General features: G+C 57.3%; 1 pseudogene; it reads right to left on the bottom strand.

Annotated features, from left to right (window-relative positions):
• Positions 1-202: 202 nt before the first annotated feature.
• On the bottom strand, positions 203-2,094 carry LOC121472576 (annotated as a pseudogene).
• Between the last annotated feature and the right edge of the window lie 5,135 nt (positions 2,095-7,229).

Raw genomic sequence — 7,229 nt, 5'->3', positions numbered from 1 at the left:
GTGAAGTAGGGGCATCTGAGTGGCTCAGTTGGCTAAGCATTTCTTTTTTTAATTTATTTTTTATTTATTTATTTTTCTTATTAATACAGTATTTGTCTTCCCTCTGTCAAACCCTGAGCCAACCACTTTCCCCAGGCTGCCTGGGGAGATATAGGAAAAGGAACATACAGGGCAGACAAGACATGGGAGGAAGACCTATGGGAAGTGGAGACAACTCCTTCACATGGCGAAGAGGATGAGAAAGGCCAGCATCAGGCAAAAGAGTCCCATGGCCTCTGAGAGGGCAAAGCCCAGGATGGCGTAGGAGAAGAGCTGTTGCTTCAGAGAGGGATTCCTGGCATAACCAATGATGAGGCTCCCAAACACAGTCCCAATTCCAGCCCCAGAGCCAGCCACCCGTACAGTGGCAGTCCCAGCCCCAATGAACTTGGCTGCTGTGTCAACGTCCCTTGAAATGGCGCTGGTTCGGAAGCTGCGGCTAGGAATAAGTGAGGTCAGGGGACATGGGGCTGCCAAGCTGCTGAGGCTCTCATCTGTCAGTGTCTCCGGTGGTTTTAGCACCACTGCAGACAGTGATCAGCTCAACAGCTGAGAGGTGCTCCGGACCAAGGAGGTGGAGACGAACTTTGCACAGGCGTACATTTTCAGGGGGTGAGGGGCTGTAGCAGGAGAGCTGCTCCCAGTGCAGAGACAGCAGAGAGGGGCCTCTTTTTGTTGTTGTTGTTGTTGTTTTAAGATTTTATTTATTCATTCATGAGAGACACAGAGACACAGGCTAGACGCTAGGGAAGGTTAGGAGACTTGCCAAGGTCACCTTGCTGGGCTGGCCACGGCAGGAGGTAGAAAGCTGTAGGAGGGCAGCCCGCACCAGGTCCAGTGGGGTTATTTCATCCCAGCAAACAGGTCTTGCTGGTTTGCCATTTGGAGAGTTTGGCCCCAATTCCCATGACCTGGTTAAATGGTAACTTGTCTTTGGTTGTGTGAGAGGAACAGGGAAGGAGCAGACAGCTGTGATGAGGAGTGGTGTGAGACTCAGCCAGCCCTGGGTTCTGGACTGCAAGTGAAGCTTAAGTTTCTTTATTTTTTCTTCTCTTCTGGACTCTCCCCCTTTCACACATCTTTCTGGGCAGATGAGTAAGGGCAAGGAGCAGTGGCGATGGTAATAACAGAGTTCCACAGCCATCAAGGGCCTTTCATTGGGAGATTGTTTAGCTAAGAAATGCTGTGCCCATTTTACAGAAAGAACCACAGAGGCCGAGAGGAGTGAGGTCACTCTGAGTCACTGGCCTTCCTGGCCTAACTCAGGCCTGGCTGCAGGGGGCCGAGCTGAAGAGCCAGAGCAGGCCAGGGTGGGGGCACATGCTTCACCTTACAATCTCTGGTTCTTCCAACAGAGTCGAATATCCTTGTTGGCCTTTGATCCTCAATTGTGTGGTCAGAGGGTGGGGGCCACCCTCCTCCCTTTGTTCAGCACCTGCCTCATTACAGAGCTGGGCACATGGGATCTCATCTGTCCCCACAACAGCCTTCTTTGCAGGCAAGGCCGGTTTTACAGACCAGGAAACTGAGAGTCAGCGAGATTAGGGCCCTTGTTCAAAGTGTCACAGCTGGTCAGCCCGAGGGAGACCAGGCCTCCAGACGCCAGCCTGGGACCCAGGCTTGCCTGTGGTTCCCAGGCTTGTGCCAGGCCTGCCCCTACTTCTGGCAGAAGGACCCCAGGACATAACAGCTCTGGTCTGAGGGTTCAGCTGACGTGGGCTAAACTAAGGACCTGCAAAGATTTGTCTTGGAATGGACAGTCACTGGGAGAGTAAGGATCCTGAGGAGCCCTTCATTTTGCCCTTTCAGGTGAGGTCAGCCTGCCCCGGCCCTGAGATGGCCCGTCTGCTCATTAGCAGGGCCTCAGAGTGGCTGAGCCCATTGTCATCAGCTTGGCCATTTCTCAGGTGGCAGGGTCTCACCTGTCACCATGTGCTCACTTGGTGTCAACACTCTGGTGAGAGGAAAGGAGGACCTCCATCCCCAGCCCACAACTCCAGGCAGGCAGAAAGACTTTTCTTCAGCTTTTGGAGACCTTGGGGAGAGAGTAGCCCACCCACCCTTCAGACTGTCTGTGGGAACCCCGGGGTGCCCCAGGGTGGGCAGTGCTCCGTAGTCAGAGATTGCATGCAACACAAGACAGGCCGGGGTCATCCAGTCTCCGTGGAGTAGTAGCCGTGACTCCCTTTCCTTCCTGGTACCCTGGATAAGACACTACCTTCCTTGACGGGTCCTACACAAATGCGTTGGCCGGATGTATGTGAAAGAGCCTTCCAGAAGCTCCAGGACCTCCCCTGGGAGGGAGCATAGCGTCCTCGTCCTGGGCAGCTGGCTCCTGCTCCATCCAGGCTACTGGATGCCATGCTGGGGCCAGAGGTTCTCGAGTGAGGAATCTGTGGAGGTCGGTGAGAGGCGGGAGCCAGGGTCACAGGGAGGGCTGGCCAAGGCCAGCCGCCCACTGCAGGCCACAGCTGAGGCTCTCCCCACACTGAAGGCTTAGTTTTCTCCTGCAGAGCCATGCTGTGTAAATCAGTGCTTGGGTTGAGCAGACTCAAGTCAAAGAGTCCAGCATTGAGCCCCTTCAGATGTCTGAAGGCCTGGGCCAGCGTGGAGCATCACTTGGCCAGTTCTGGGAGCCTCACTGAGGCTGGAGCAGTTGGCCCAAAAGGAACTGGGCCCTTCCCCAAATGTGTTCTGGGAGCAGGTGCTAGACCTCATGCCGCAGTGGTGGGGCCCACCTTCCCACAGGGAGGAGGCTGAAGGAAAGCCCATTACTTGGTTTGGGAAGAGTTAGCCTCCTGTCACATGCCTCCAACTTTTGACCCGATTCCTGTCTCCCTGAGGGAAAGCCAGACTGGGAAAGGGTGTGGCTGGTGTCCCAGAGGCTGATGTCCCCTGATGGAGTCAGGCAGCTCCCTTGTGCTGAGAGAGAGTATGTCTCAAATGGGCACCAAGTTCTCCTTCCAGGCGGATGGCGGTGTCTTGTTCCTCTATCCCAAAAGGGGCTTTGGATCTCCCCAGGCCTTCAGACCTCCGGCTTCCGGGCGCCTGTCTCCTCCAGGGTGCCCCCGTGGATGACTCTGCACCCTTGGGATACTGGGCAGGGGCCGCCCTTACAGAACCAGTTTGAAGCCAAATAGTGTCACGTCATAGTCCATCTGAGCAGGAGGCCACAGCAGGTGAACACAAGTTAGTTCAAGGCCGTGAGTGTCCATAGGGACCCAGGGGTAGACCATGGCACGTGTCCAGCAAGCTCCTTCCTGTCGTCCCCTGGGTACGCAGGCTGGCAAAGTGACCCCAAGGGCTCCCTTCTCCCCCTGTGGCCCACCTGCTGGGTCCCTCACCCTGGGGAGTGAAGTGGGGGGGAACAGAATGAGCGGCTACAGCCTTCCTACTATTCGATCTGAGTGGCTGTCTAGAACTCACGGAAGCCTTCTGAGAAGCTCGGTGGGAGGTCCGCCCTCCTCCAAAGGGAGGTAAGTGCCCCCAAGTACAGGTGTCTGGGGGGAAGCTGAGGAAAGCCTTGCAGAACTGGGGTCCAGAGGCTGAGCCTCTGCTTGGGACAGGCCCCAGCCCTTCTCTTGAAGATGGGAAGCCTGAGGCAGGTCCAGCCCTGGGGGGATGGCCAGGGAAGGGAAGAGCTGGTGGTGGAGGTGAGCCGGATGGGTGGCGAGCTCTGTGGGCCTCTTCCTAGAATGGCCCTCACCTTGTGTGCTGGGGCGGGGTGACTAGGTTGGGGGCACTGCCAGAGAACAGTCGGCACCCCTGGCCAGAGCCTGGGAAAGGAAATGGCCGAGGGACATGCCATCCGGCCCCTGCAAAGAGCTTCAGAGGAGGAGGCAGCAAAGAGGAAGCCCCCATGGCCTCTTCCAGCACCCCCACTGCCTGCACCCCCATGGGGGGTGAGCTCCAACCCACCCTTCCCCAGCTCCCTGCAGCTCCCACCCTCTCCTGCCCTGTGCCCCTGATTCCTGGTGTTCTGCACAGCCATCCGTGTTCCTCCCACTGGGTGAAGAACAGAGGTGGCTCTACCCCAGCAGAGGGACCCTCATCTGTGTCCTGACGCCCTCATAACTCAGCGATGATGGGGCCAGTCACACCTACTCCCTGGACCCCTGCAGCCACATCTGTGAGCCCAGGGCATGAGACCAGAACAGCCCTGAGCCAGCATCCAGGCCAACTGTTGCCCCCACTACATGGCTTCCCTAACCAGATGGCACCCCCCCATCCTCCCCTCACGCAGGGGGAGCTGATGAATAATTGTGTCTTTTCCTCCCCAATTCACAGGCTCCTCTCCACGATCCCACATCAAGGGGTCTGCCAGTCAGGGGGCTCCCCTGGAAACAACCTAAAGCTGCCATTCACCATTGGAGTAGCTTTTTACAGTGTACCACGCAGCCATATATTATCTGTGATTTTGTGTAATCTTCACTGCAAGGTAAATATTGTTAGCTCTGTTTTATAGATGGGGAGAGTGAGTCTCAGACAAGCCTGTGGCTTGCTCAAAGTCACCTGGCAAGTCAGGGGCAGGGCATGGGGCCCGGGACTGGGGCAGGCCCGCCCCAGCATCCCATAGAGCACCCCCCCAGCACCCCCCCCCCCCCGCCCCGTCAGGGTCGCCCTCCTCCGTGGGGCCGCAGCATGAACACCCAGGCGCCTCCATTCAGGGCCTGGCTCTGCAGACAGCTGAGCCTGGTGATGTCAGCGTTGCCATGGAAACCCTTCCCCGGGCGTCGGGCAGGACCAGCCTCCCCGGCACAGTTTCCCTTTGTGTGGACTTTGCAATGCGTTGCCAAGGCAGTGGGGCCTGCTGGGCGGGTTGGCAAGGGGTGGGGAAAGCAGACAAAAACCCACACCGCATCCCAGCAACCAGCAGCTCACAACAGGGAGCGCCGAGCCCTTGGGAGGGAGGGGCTGCAGGCCGGGCTGTGAGGGGGCGGGGAGACCGCGCCCCCCTGCGCCGGATCCGGGCGCGGAAATAGCCTCTGAGCATCTTCAGTGCTCTGGTGGGGGTCCTGCCACCCCAGCGTCACCTGGGCGGGGGGCTTAGGCACCAGGCGGAACCAGGCCCCCCGCAGACCCGCTTGGCAGGGGTTGGGGAGGAGCCCCAAGTCCCCAAGGCAATCTGGATGTGCAGTCAGCTCTGAGAACCACCCTCTAGGAGAAAACGCGCTTTATTGAGCACCTTTTCCCTCATTTATCTTGCATAATCCTCTCAGCCACCCTGAGAAGGAGAGGTGAGCAGAGGAAAGAAGTTTGTTCCGGTTTTTGGGTTTTGTTTTTAATCCACATTGCACAGGGGAAGACACTATCACTCAGAGAGGTTAAGGCCCCTGCTTGCCCACAGTCACCGAGCTTGGAGGCAGCAGGGTCTAGATTCACACCCAGGGGCCCCAGGCCCTCCCCGGGCAGGCCTCCACCCACAGGGGCCAGGGGCCAGCAGCCCTTCCTTCCTCCTGCTGCCTTTCGGGAAGCATCCTAAGGTATGTCTAGAGAGCGGGCTAACTCTGTCCCAAGGCTCCCGCGGCTCCCAGATCCGAGAGGGGCTTGAGCCAGGGGAGCCCAGCGGGGCCGGGCCTCCGCGTCTGCACTGCAGCCGCCTGCCCAGCCCGGGGAGGAAACCCTGCCCTTCCCCTGCCTGGCCCTCCCGCCAGGCCCTCCTCCCAGCAGCCTGCCAGGGCCTCCTGGCTCTCTGGAAAGGCTCCTGAACTCCCCGGTCCCTCCCCTCGCCCCGGGGTAGGTGGCTGCTGACCCAGTGCACACAAAGATGCCCCGATTCTTGGAAGTCTCCAGAAGAGAAACTCGGCGACCTTTGCTGGCCTGGCTGAGCCTCACAGCTTACAGCTGACTGTCCTCCTACGTCCAACCCCCACACCTCCTGCTCTCTTTGAAGATCGGTCCCCTTTTGCTTAACACCCTCTCAGGGCACTCAGAGGGGAGGTCTCCACACTTTGGTCCCGGGGGTCTATTCTGCTCGTGACCCTGGGAGGAGGCCGAGATCCTGGCTGACAGCACAGCCCTCTGTCCTCTTCCTCCTCTCAACCTGCATCTTCCTTATTAAAGCTCGACAAAAGCCCAGTGATGTCAAGTGAGGGCTGATGCGGGCCAGGGATGCCAGGAGTGGTTGGGCGGTGAGTGGCCATGGGCCGTCTCAGCCAGGTGCTGGGCCCCACTGAAGCCAGCCAGTGTTCCGGCCCCAAGCGTGACCAGGCTCTGCCTGCCACTCTTTCATTGAACAAGTATTTCCTGAAGTCTCTGCTATGTACAAGGAAGGATAAAAAAAAAAAAAAAAGTCTCCAAACCAGAGGATAGAAGGATAGAGAGATAAAAACAACCCCAGATACCTGCAATCCTTGCCCCCATAGAGGAACACAATATAGTTGGATTTCACATTTAACATCACTTGGGGATGGAAAGGCAAGATACCTCCAAATACTAACCTTGGTCCTCTCTAGTTGGTGGCATCGTGGGTGACTTTTATTTATTCACTTATTTAAAGATTTTATTCATTTAATCTGTGAGAGACACAGAGAGAGGCAGAGACATAGGCAGAAGCAGACTCCCTGTGGAAAGCCCAATGCAGGACTCGATCCCAGGACCCAGGGATCATGCCCTGAGTCGAAGGCACATGCTCACCCACTGAGCCACTCAGGCATCCCATTAAATACCTCTGCTTAAACCTTGTAAGGTCTAAGTTCTGCAAGCAGAGTTGCCCTGGGTAAACATGAGTGTTTCTCAGGATCCTCTTAGGAACATGTCATTGACAATGTCTGGGCTGGAAGATGGGTCAGAGGTCAGCTGGTTCATCCTTTCTCCCCAAAAGGGCAACCCAGACAAGTCAGTAAGGTTCCCTAGCCCTCCATCTGCAGGGTGGGTGAGGCTGCCGAGCTGAGTCCATGCCAAGGGGACCTGGAGACTCTGACCCCAGCCAGGGAGTGCAGAGTGACCCAGGCATCAGGGGGCGATGAGTGGGTACCCCCCCACACACCAGCCTTTTAGCCCCTGCCCTAGCCTGCCAGCCTGGGCCAGTAGAGGGGAGAATTGGGGTACAGCTTTCCTAAAGGGGACGGACTCTAATGTAACCTGGCCTCTTGGAACTTCAGCTTACTCATCTGTAAATGGGAATAGCAGTGCCTCTTGCATAAGCTGCTGGGGAAATTTAAAAAACGGGCCTGTGGGGCCCCTAGAGG

Source organism: Vulpes lagopus, chromosome 12 (assembly GCF_018345385.1).
Source record: "Vulpes lagopus strain Blue_001 chromosome 12, ASM1834538v1, whole genome shotgun sequence".
Lineage (NCBI taxonomy): Eukaryota > Metazoa > Chordata > Mammalia > Carnivora > Canidae > Vulpes > Vulpes lagopus.
Note: the sequence above shows the minus strand (reverse complement) of the source record. Positions and strands in the feature narration are given on the sequence as shown.